Here is a 12,539-nt window from a genome sequence, read left to right as displayed (position 1 = left end):
CATTAAACCACCTAAGTTGATTTTTTGAAGTCTTTCATATGCAAATATAAATATAGATGTCTACTTGTGTGTATTTATTTACACGTGTACTCGCAAATAAAATAAAAAAATCAATTACACGTTTGTACCTTAAGACATTTATATTCGAGCAAAAATATAAGCATTTAAAACCCGGCAATGTGTACCGATAGCGCCCCAGCTGAGGTTCGCAATACTTCCTGACATACTCCACAACTCCTCTGACCAAGAAAATAACCCACAAAGTTTAATACAGATTTATTTGTGAATGTTCTCCCCAGGAAAAAAAGAAAATAAGGAAAAAAAAAAAAAAAAGATGACACTTTAAGCCAAAGAGTTTATACCACTCCTATTCCTTCCATTTGTTTCAGCAACTCAGCTACAAGATTGGAAGTAAGAGGCTATAAAATAGAGGCCCTCAGCACAATGAAATCAGTCTGCTATAAAAGGCAACACATGCCAGTTTTTCCTCCCCAATGGCAGATGCCACACCCTAAAGCAGACAGAAGGCACTGCAGTCTGTGCAAGGGAAGCACAACACAAAGCAACGATGGTTCAATTTTGTAGATCACAAATAATGTTGAAATTCCTTTTGCCATCTTTGCTCAGATGATGACTGGTAGTGTTTGTTAAATTCAAATTCTCCTTTCCAAAAGCTCTCGTTGTATGCATGAATTATGAATTTATTATAATATAATGTAAAAAAGCTCTAATTGCCATGCATTTTATCTGCTGCAAAATGATTGCATTGATATTTGATATCACAAGTGCGCAGTTTCAACTTTAGTTCCATTTCCATTGTTTCTTCGATTTAATTATTTTCTATAAACCAACGTTGGCCATGCATCGTTTCTTCTCTTGATATTTTTTTTTCCCCCAATAAACTGTAAACTCCTGTGTTCCAGGACTCCTTTCCAGGATAAAGAGTACAATTTTCTGAACTTAGTGTTGGCAGTTCGTGTGCTATATTGACCGTGCCATCCACACAGACCCCTAGGCCCCTATGAGAGTGAGCCGCGTTGCACAGCAGTGTGGCAGCCGTCTTTCTGGTGGGTCAGAGCAGTCACTTTGAAATCGTACAAAGAGTAACACCAAAGAGAGATACAGAAAACAAAACGATGTTTTAAGAGCTCCAAAGCATTATCTTAGAGATGCTGGAAGAAACAGCATCATCGGGCTCCTTAATTTTTATTTTTATTTTACTTATTTATGTATTTTCAGGTGAAAACACAGCCAGGTTCAGGAGCCTGTTGCATCTGACCCGGGTGTCCACAAGTGTCCGAGAAATCCCTTTATCCAAAAACCCTTTTTTGTTTGGTTCTCGTGCTTTATGTTGAAATCCACTGTGCGGTTAGATGAAACAGTTGTCAAATTCACCGTAATTCTCAATTTCCTTCCTTTAGATTGGCATTAGATTTAATGAGAAAAAAAGAGAGAAGTATGTGGGCTTTTATTAAATTATCACTTCTTTTACCAGTTAAACACCCAATCCAAATCGTTCCAAAGTCGGTGCAAATCTTTTAATTGATTTCAATAAGGCATAAATCAGATCGCAGAAAAGTAAGCAGCCAGCGCAGAGCTTTAGCTTTATGCTTTAGCTCAGTATTTGGAGCAGTAGTAATGGTGTTTTTCCGTTTAAGAGAACCCTTGTGTGGTCAATATATAAACACAACAGAATAGTATTTTCTTTATTATGTAATATTTACTTTTCAGTCACAAATGCAATATGTAAACTACTGCAGTTGATACCCGGCTGTGAAGCAAGAATCTTTCAGGTGTAAAGGCAAGTGTAATAGTTTCATTTCGTCTGGTCACAACGGACTTTGAAAAAAAACGCAGTTTATGCCAACAGATTGTGGCCTAAAATGTGTAGAGAGTGACACATTTTACCATTTAATTACAAGCCATTCTTTAGCAGCCGCTAATCCCGGGCAATTTAATCAATTTCTTCTGGCAACGCGTAAACAAAAGGACTTCAAAACCTCACTGTCTCCATCTCAGGAATGTCATACATGATTTTATTAGGGAAATGCAACATTAGCCATTTTCCTCCTCGCTGGATTTGGACCACTTGAATAGGACGTTTAAATGCCGCGATTTTACAAATGCGCATCATCCATTGAAGTCAATAAGATCACTCACTTCCTTAAAGTTAAGCCCTGATTAAGTGCTTCTGTGGACCGAGGCCTCTAGGAAAAACAGCTCCGGAGTCTGTACTTCGGCGAGATAGCAGCCCAAGCACTTTGCTAAATCAAAACAAAATCTCCCACTTGGCAGTGACAGTGGGTGGTGTTGATTTCTGGGTTTGCCCACCGGCGAAATCTGAGCCTTTAAACCAAATTTCACTAATGTCTGTGGATCCTATGTCATTGTCTGGGAACAGCATCGTATTTGGGGGAAACCAAGGAAAAGGCCAGCCTTCCTTTACATGAGTAATTTATGATCCTGTTCATTTACAAATTGGAAAACTTAAACGAGATTCAGTACAACAGTAATCACAGAGTTCTCTGCCAATGTTTCTTCCCCTCTTTCCTGTCTGTTACACGTCTTTTCTTTGCTGAGCAAGAGACGGAGCTAACCCATTGGGAAACCAAAAGAAATGTTTGCAGTTAGCTACTTATTGGTCAGAGATCCTTTCTGTCGTCAGCTGTGGCAGGCAGGCTGGAGTGATGCACAGAAGAAACAGTCAGGCTGACAATACAGTTTTCAAACTCGTAACATGAACAAGATCAGTACCTTAGCTGCAAACAACCTGGGTCTTCCAAGAATAATAATAATAATAAAAAAAAAATCCAACATTTTTTTTCCTAAACTTCTTCAACAGTATGTTTATATTTTTTTAGATGCACAACACAACTATTATCTATAGTCTGCAATATTAAGTGCTGTTTCTAGGAACAGATTACAGTCACTTCCAAGTCTTCACTGAGAAAAACAATTTGTATATTTGTATGTACAGGCAAAAATGCATGGATTTTAATAGGAGATATCACTTTTTTTTTTTTTTTTTCCCTTTGCAAACTGAATTTCTGTCCCTATGATTATAATTTGTATGTGATTCTGAATATTTGCAAGGGAGTCAAAATTATGATTTCGCCTGATGTACTCCATTTCTGACCCATTTCTGTAGTATTTCACCATTCACAATCTCTAATATAGCAGCCCTAAGTCCTTCAGATGGAGCCCCACCTTCCACCTTTGCAGTAATGGTTAGTAATTCCCTCCTTCCCACACCTTATCTTCACTCCCCACCCTTTGCATGTACATGCACATTCACTCTCTGGATAACCCCAAACTCCTGCAGGCCACTTTTCAGTTGTCTCAGCCTCCCAAAGTATGGTCATGCTGTATCATTCCTGACTCACTCATATGCTGCTTTCTCTCCAAACCTCCGGGTCCTACCCTCCAAGTTCCCCCTAATGCCAATTTTCTGTAGCCCCTCTGTGTAGGGGACATGAAGTGGATGCTTTCAGTGACAAGAGGGAAGAACTGCAAAAGCTGGAAGAGGATGATGGAGGAGCGAGCAGGGAGAGGCCAGATGAAGTTTTCAAGACTTCTCCATCCCAGCCATCCCTGTGCTCTCCCAAGCAGGCAACCTCACAGCTTTGAGCCGTTGCTTTGACACATTTATCCTTTAAGCACTCCTACAAACTGAAAAGTCCGGTCGCTCCCACTTCACCCTTACAGAAAGGAGGCACAAGGGAGGAAGGCTGAGGTGCATGAACATTTCTTTTAGCTACAGCACCCACTCCAGCAGCTCTGGTGACCGCCGTAACCACCTGGCACGGACCTTCGGGGTGCTGGTGCAGCAGTCAGTGCAGCTGCACGGTGTGCCAGGAACTCAAGGGAGGGGGGAGGAGAGGAGGAGAAAATTTATTTTTACCCAGATCCTTGCACTGACTCACCCAACGGCCCGACCAGTAGCATTGGCATAACAGGAAGGGTGAAGAGAAGGGGCCGAGCGTTACCCACGGGGCGTTCCCTGCTGCTTGCTGTTTGACCGATGGCAGGGTATGGAGGCAGGGGCAGATGAACAGGACCTGTTCATCTATCTGAACATCATCTAAAATGACTATCCTAACTTTTTGCCAGCATAACCCTTACCAGATACTAATGCTCCTCGTATCTGCTGGTGCAGTTGCCGGTATGTGTGTTCCCCGACCCATTTCAGATCAAATGAGCCAGGTTACCGGGCTTACTCCGCGTTAGCTCAGACCCATTTGCCTAAATAAGATTAGGATAAAGTGAGCCAACAGATCTGAGGAAAGAGCTGACTCCAGCAGGGGGACAATAAATAGCTGGTAGGTGGCAGGTGCCTCTTCAATAAGCACAACATCTGTGAGGGCTTGCATCCCTTTAGGCCCTAAGTGTTGGCCATGGTGATGTAGAGCATGGTACACAGAAGTAAGTCACATCTGCTGGGCCATTCTCCTCACTCGTACAGTGGCTCAGTGGAGCCTCTAAGCTGCAGAAGGGAGCTCGCTGTTCTTGCCTAAGCATGCAAGGTGGGAGCTGCTCCTTGTGCAGGAGGCAGCTGAAATGCCCGCCATCTCCAAATTCATGGGGAGAGGTTAATCTGGTCAAAGATGCTCCACATGCCAGCTGGAAAAGGGATGTCCACGGCTTTCTTGGCAGGGGCTGTCGCAGGAGAAAGCCGTGCTCCTGTGGGGCTGCTGGTTATGCACGCGCTCCTCATGGACGTGCTGAGCTCGCTCCTGCCCCCAGCAAACAGGACGCCGCCACCAACTGCTGCTCGGGTGCTTCGCTTTCACATCCCCTCTGCCACGGCGCCGCTGGCTGTCGAAGCCACAGTCTCATCCTTGCTATGAGGGCAAACTATTTCTCAAGAAAAGCATTCCCCATGGTTGGCTCCCTGCTTCAGCTGAGCTAAGAGCCAAGCTGTGCTAAGAGAAGATTTTTTTACATCATGGGTGCAAACTCCTTCAAGATACACGTCTCTAAAAAATCCCAGTACGTTACTCGTTTAAGGCCTGACCCTGAAAATGCCCACTAGTTCTCGTAGTCCTTCCCCCTGTTAGGCCATGACATTTAGTGACAGAACTTGAGCAGCTATCCTGTGGTGAGGATTGGTCTGCTTAAAACATCTGTTTCTTCTCGTTTAAATTTAAAAAGGAATGTTATTAAAATTAGAATGACCATTTTATTAATCCAAAATATCATCTAGTTATTCAACAAAGACTTAACAATGTGAGTCATCTGCATTAACAAATCCAGATGCTATATTCGGAGGCAGCAAAGACTCGGGGACTGACAATAGGCTTGCTTTGTACACTAATTAATTTTTTGCTATTTGTTTTTCATTCCAAACAGACCATCCCTAATATTTTATCTCTCTCAGTGGATTTTTAGGAACATTATAAGTGAATGGCATAATATGAGCTTCTCTCTCATTTTAAAAAGTAATGGACAAATATTATTAAGATTTTTCTCATCTTGATTTTGTCTTTTCAGTGGCCTTCATAAAAAAAAGAAATGTGTGCATATCTTCTTGCCATGTTACAGCTGTTTTCTTCTCATCCAGAGGATTGGACAAACGTGGTTTTCATTTAAGCACATTTAAATTTAAATTGCCACACCATTCTGTGCTGGGCGTAAACTTACTGTGCATATGTCCAAGAAGAAAGGAGCCTAATTTGGGAACCGCTATCCATGGTGATTCTCACGAGCTAGAAATCAGGGACTGCGCTCGTTCTGGGAAAGGCCACATAATGTAAAATCATCAAAATCTTCTCCTTTTTGCTTTCCAGTGAAGGGCTGTTCCCACTGAATGGGGATTTTCAAAGCACCTCCTGACAGTAGAATTAGAGTTCAGCAGAAGGAAAGTGATACCAGTACTAAACATTTTCTGATTTAATTTTAATACGTATCATTTTTATACATGGATCTTATTTGCACAGCTCCATGGAGCCGTGTATTTGAAAAGCACTGCTGATTAATTAGGTTGGATCAGTATGAATGAATTAGGTGATCTCTATTTTATGTCTGTTTTGAAGTTCACCATTGTGAACATCACCCTATTCAGTGCTTCATCCTGCTCTAAAGACTTACTACTAACTTCACTCGGGCAGGAAAGGGGATCATTCAAAGCGCTATGCAAGCCTCTCGAGTATGGTGGATTCTGTTACAAATGTATAAATCCAGTTTATTACTCAGCTGAGGGGGACTGATTTTCTAGGTAGATTTTGGAAACAGAGGAATTGTGAGTTGGCTGGTGTGAAAATTGCAGTTCTTGTGGACCAGATGTGAATCCAAGATCTCTGTTCCTAGGGTGATGTCTGTACCAGTTTAAAAGTAACCTGCCTCTCTCTCTCAATCTCTCTCTCCTTCTCTCTCAAAAGTATTTTGTCTATTTTGCTCCTATAATTTTGAAAGACTGCAAAAACAACTGGTTTCAGTGTTTTGGCATGTTTATCTCAACCTTTCATTAAGGACAATTCATGTTTCACTCAGAAATACAGCTAAGGTGGAACATGCTAGACTTCTCTTTTTGTTCCTTTACTTCCAGTTCAGGAGTTCTTTTATTCAGTCTGATGTTAAATCTACTTGTATTAGAGAATCCTTTTTATCTGAGCAAATCTTATTCCTTAGCAATGAATCTCAGAACATTGTGGGGTGATTGTATAAAGCCATTGCTTTTTCTTTATTGCCCACTAAAGAAACATTTATGATTAAATGGGAAAGGGAACTATCTCATTCTCTTGAGCTGGAGATATTGGACTCAATAATGTCCTTTGTACGTGTATGTTCTATTTCAGCTAACCTGTTAGAATTGCAATATAAAATTGTAAATCAATGGCATCAAACACCTGTGAAGATGAGTAAGATTGCAAGCTATTTCTCAGATAGATTTGGAGAAACAGCTCCCAGACAAGAACTCTTTTACATGTTCTACAGGGTCTGTCCTAAATTATCGCAATAAAGTCACTTTTTATACATGATATTGAGAAAATTACCAGCTGTCTGATGTCAAGCATTCAGGAACAGTATACAGAGGGACACTCGGACTTTGAGGTATGCGACAGACAACTGGATGTTCATAAAAATCGAGTTACAGGCCATTCAGCTGGTTATTTGCAGAGCTAAAAAATTCAGTTTCTTCTCTAATAATGAAAGTAGATCCTGAGGAATTTGTTCAAATCTGTTCTGTTTAGCTATAACTGAAGAAAATGCATGCTTCTCTACACAAGGTGTTCCTTTATTGATTACGTCGGTGAAGGTAGGAATAGTTAAACTGCTACTCATAAACACTGCAGGATAGAAAGAATGAACGTAAAGGAGGAATTCTGTTTGTTTTCCCTGCCTTTCTGTCATCACAATGGTATCTCTTTTAAGCTTGTCATCTTCTGCTTGGCTGATTCTCTTGTAAATGCTTTAATAATGTGAATTTAATATGAACTGTACCTTTGTACCTACAAATATACATCATTCAAAACCCTTACTCTCTGTATTTTGGAATAAACTCACTAAGATTTATATCTGTGAAATATCCCCAGACCTAACAAATACAGAGTTCTAATTGCCCAGGCGTGCTTATTACCTTTGCAAAGCATAGAGATCAGTGCAGCATACACACTTGGCCACCAGAAGATACAGAAATACACACCACCCAGCTGACAGTATTGCAACCCTGTGCACAGAGCTGACAGTACCCACTGAGAATGATTCTGTCACAAGGGTGTCCTCCCAGTCCAGGCAGAGGACACCCAAAAGACGGGTGGGATAGGTATTAGTGCTTCAGCCTCCTGTTTTATGCTGCTCTAAAAGGGGTCTGCTGCTGGAAAAGGAATTGCAGTGTTACCTAGAAGACTGCAGCTAGAGTGTAAGAATGATCAAGGAGAGGAGGAACTCCAAGGAGAGGCACCCGCACAGAAGAGGGCATCACAGGGGTCAAAATGTCTTATTATAGCCCTGGAGTCAGTAATGTGAGGCAAAAGTTAATAAGCTAGTAACGAAAATGATGATTTCTTCGCTTGGTATCTTTGACTTAAAAATGGTTTCTAGAAGATGCTTGCTCATCTACGAATCATTAGGGTTAATTACATAAAATTACTTGACTTGTGTCATACCTCCGTTTGTATGACCTAAAGGTATCTTCTGACCTTAAATTTTATGAATCTACATTAAGTAGCTGTAAGGAAGGAATGGCAGAATAGGATGTTGTTTCACTGATTTGAATTACAACATGCATTTGCATCTCTATTTGCATTTACTGTCTTGTGAGTAACTGTACCAAATGCAGTCATGGGATGGAGTTGTCACTGTGAGCCGAGAAGAGGTGAACGCGGGTTTTGAGAGACCAAGGCTGTGTTTACAGGACTGACATCTCCTAGTGTAGCTGTAAAGAAATGCCAGCCCTGACAGGCGTAGCTGTGTCAACAGAATTCACTGGTATAGGCACAGTTGTACCAGTAAAACTGTATTTTTACCAATACTTTATTTTTGCCAGCAGTGGGAGATTGTTTTAGCAGAAAGTATTGCTTGCTAATATAGACATATCCACACTAACCTGCCTAGGATTTTAGTATTCACAGCAAAGCACTCCCCTCAATGATTCCCAAACTAATCAATTTTGGTGGTGTTGTCAGAGATAGGGTGTGCAACTGGCCCTGACCACTGTCAGCTTTGTGGTATCGTACATGACAGCATTCAATACATGAGAGTGTGGAGAGAGTTTAAGGAGAAGTCCAGGCTCAATCTGTTTGCCAAATAGTTTTGTAAGGGAGCAGTGTGAAAAGATCTGACTGAATAAAGTCAGGAGGAACAATAAGTAACAAAACAAAACAAAACAAAAAGGTTCTTCTAAAACAGATTCTGTCATTTGGAGCAAAGGTTTAGCAATACTGGCAAAAAAAATGACACTGGAATAAATTGCATAGTCTCCGTGGTTTTAGTAATCACAGCTATATATATGTGGAAAATCTCTTGTGGTGTAAACTTGCTCTCAGTAGAGACCCTAGGGGGAAGTGTGAAGGGTGAAACCAGCTAGCATACGGCTCAGGAGCAGGGGGTGAGGAGGGGACGTAACCACTTTGGCCTCTAAGTGTAGGCCAGATGCGTCGCACCCGATCAGACTGTGTGACCCACTTGCAAGCCCTGCCTTTGTGGAGCGCGAGTGCTGCTCTTCACTCAGCCATGCCCACGGGCTCCACTTCCAGACAGCTCCCACAATGTCGGTGTGCAGCTCTGGTACTAGCCCAGCAAATGAAGAGTATGGAGCTGGTGCTCAAATGCACAGCTCTTGATTTTCACAGTTTATGTCTAGGCAGTACATACATGTATTTTGGAAAGGCATGATCACTAGTCAACCTTCACTCTTCCTTAACAACATTGTATAATGTTCTGTGTTCCTAGTTTTTTTTTCATTATTATTTTATTATTATTACTATTATTATTTTTTTTGTCCCCAGTAAACTTCTTTAAGCCTTCCAGTACTCTGACACAGCTTTTCTCCTTCACTACTTCTACAGGTTTTGTGATGATTCCCCTTGCCAAAATGGTGGCTGGCTGCATACTGGAGCTTTCACTCACCCCTGAGGAATTTGGTTCTCCTTCCTCAGCATTTCTCATAAAGGAACAGGACTCAAAGGCTGAACCTCGGGGGATCCAGTAACAATTCAGAAGTGATGATGGAGCAGTCGGGAATGTGTTTGCAGGGCTGGAGATGCGTCTTCAAGCTACAGAGTGTGTGTGGGGAGCTAGGTGCGATGGCCTGGGGAAAACAAAGTGCCCTTGCTGCTCTGACTGCTTCTTGCACCTGCCTCTCTGAACCTTTCATGCCTCATGCGGCTCAGCCACCATGGGGCCTCAGTTCTCCCTGTTGCCAGCATCGCAGCTCAGACTCTTCACCCACTGCCCTCTATCATCCCCATAGCTCCCTGATGGGACAGAGGGGGAGCCACCTTTCCGTGGGGACAGCAAGCCCTCAGCTACTATGACCAAAGCAGGGCAGGACGTGCACCAGCAGCCCACCCGGCACCAGGGGTGGCCCAGCACAAACCCCATGATGGCTCAAGCAGGGCTAAAGCAGGGGGGTGAGGAGGGAGACGCCCAGCAGGGCTGTGCCAGCTGACACCTTGGGCAAGCAGCCTCTGGCTCGGACTGCCGGCACCATGCAGCCTCTTGCAGGGACATTCAGGCTGGGAAGAGGTTTTAGAGGCAAGAGGCTTTGTCGGAGATGGAAGCGTTGCTCGACTAGAGCTGTGTTAGCTTTCACTGGAATATGAGAGCGTGATTAATAAAACAAGCCACAGTGGCTGAAACAGTGAATTCAAGTATCACTTATACTCATGTGTTGTAAATTTGCTCCACACACACACACACACAAAAAAAAAAAATGTCATTTTAAGATAAAGATTTTGTGAGTGTGAACAACATAGATCCCAGACTGCCATAATGCACTTAATATGTGTGGCAGTATTTGTACAGAATCCGAGGTTAAGTGGGCAAATAGGCTTGTATCTTTAAATTAATTCAATCCAGCGCAACACAACTGCCCTGAATCTGGTGCTATTTATAATGCGCCCAGAACACTTCATACAAACAATAAATTAGCCGAAACAGCCGCCGTGCCAGCTACGCGAGCCGGCAGGGCACCCGGGCGCGGCGCGGCAGCGCTCCGCCGAGCGCCATCTTGCGGCCGCCGGCCCGGTGGCGCCCCGTGCCCCGCCGCGGAGCCTGCCGGGAGCGGCAGCCATGTCGCGCACCGCAGGGTGCGGGCAGGGCAGGGGGTGCCTCACGCTGCCCGTCCTGCCTGTGCCTGCCTGGCTTTCTCTGCCCCATAACCCTGGATGTCCAGCTTTAATCAGACTGGAGCAGAGATAAAACGCTTCACAGGCGTTACATGTTATACTTATTTTTATATTTTGACGGTATGGGGCTGTATCATCATCTGCTGCCAGGCAGCCTGGTGCCACCATGCAAGGGATGTGCAGTGACTTGTGCCACTTGCTCACCTGCTAACCCTGGTGTCCATTTTTATTTTTATTTTTTTTAATTTATTTCAACATCTTACCCCTGGCCAGTACACATACCTCATGTTCTAAGAAGTAAATGTTTTTGAAACAGGGTCGCCATTTAAATTCCACATCATGGGACTGAGCAAACCTATTGTCAGTAGCGAAGCGCGTGTAGGAATAGGAGTTATAAATCAGCCAGTTGCTCTGAAGGACTATAAATGGAAAAAAGAGCAAGAGACTTAAATTTTTTATACAGAGTACAAAGAGCGCAGAAGTGAAAATTTCAAAGGGTTACAAACGCCAATGGAAAATCAATAGAGATATTAAACAAAGAGTGTTGGTTTTATCACACCTTGAATGCTAAAATTGTAAATATACAGCAAGACCCTTACTAATCAATAATAAGCATTCTACAAATATTGTGAGGCCCTATGGAAATGCAACCATTTTCTCCCTAGGTCTTAAAAGGCTGTGGTGTCTTTCTGCTCCATTCTCTGTTTGGTGTGGATTATTTCCTGATGCTGGTTTTGGGAGCAGGCAAGGATGAAGTTGTGATACCACTGCTCGACAGAGCAGCTGTGTCCCATTGCTGCCACTGTTGTATGATTTTAGTTGTAAAGTTACAGTGACAGTCTTGACAGGTGATGCTTTCATAGCAACTCATCGTTCTGCAGTCGTGCGAGAAATTAAATATCTTAAGTTCTATTTAAGAAAAAAAAAAGGTTTTCAGTTCGTAGTGACAAAGTAGAAATGCTACTGAAGTATACTCCTCAATGGCTGGAGTGCCAGAAGACACTGATAGTTAGTTTGTTTCTCAGTTCTGTATTGGTCTGAGGAAGTGGTGTGACTCCCAATTCTGTTATTTCTTGTGTTGGCAGTACTACCTGTCACTGGATTGTGTCCCAGTTTCCTAGCTCTGTGTGGACAAGATAAGAATGTAGTATGAGTGACAAAGCACCACTTCTTCCAGTGGCAAAAGGCCCCATGCCAGCTGATCAGTAGTATCTTCCCTCATAAGACATAGCCCCTCCAGTATCCAGGCTTTTGCAGCCAGAAGCTGCTGCCTATCATGGACACCTCTCTCAAACCACCATGGCTCACACCGCTGTCCTCACTTTGTGACTCTCATGAACTGCCCATTTGCTGTTTCCTCCCTCCTGTAGGTTGCTGACCCTGTAGTAACTGATCTGCTGATGTGTTTCTTCTCATCTGCACGGGACCTGTCAGCTACAATCTAATTGAGAGGACAAAGCGGGAGTACTGTTTTTGCATGATCCGCTGTGTGTACATCTACATGTATCAACGAACCAAGATTTCTGAGTATCCCACCCTCCAATACAAAAGAAATACTTTGTTTAATGACTTAGAAAGAAAGAACAGGGCTTTCTCTCTTGGGTTTTATAGTATGTACTCAAAATGGGGGTCAGAGAGAAAATCAATGATCAGAAACACTATATGTTGATTTACAGATAGATTAGGGATATAAATGTTACAACCGATATAGATGGTTATGCATTGTATATGCTGTCTCTAGTGCTCTCATCT

Source organism: Netta rufina (assembly GCF_964035555.1).
Source record: "Netta rufina genome assembly, chromosome: 3".
Taxonomy (NCBI): Eukaryota; Metazoa; Chordata; class Aves; order Anseriformes; family Anatidae; genus Netta; species Netta rufina.
Note: the sequence above shows the minus strand (reverse complement) of the source record.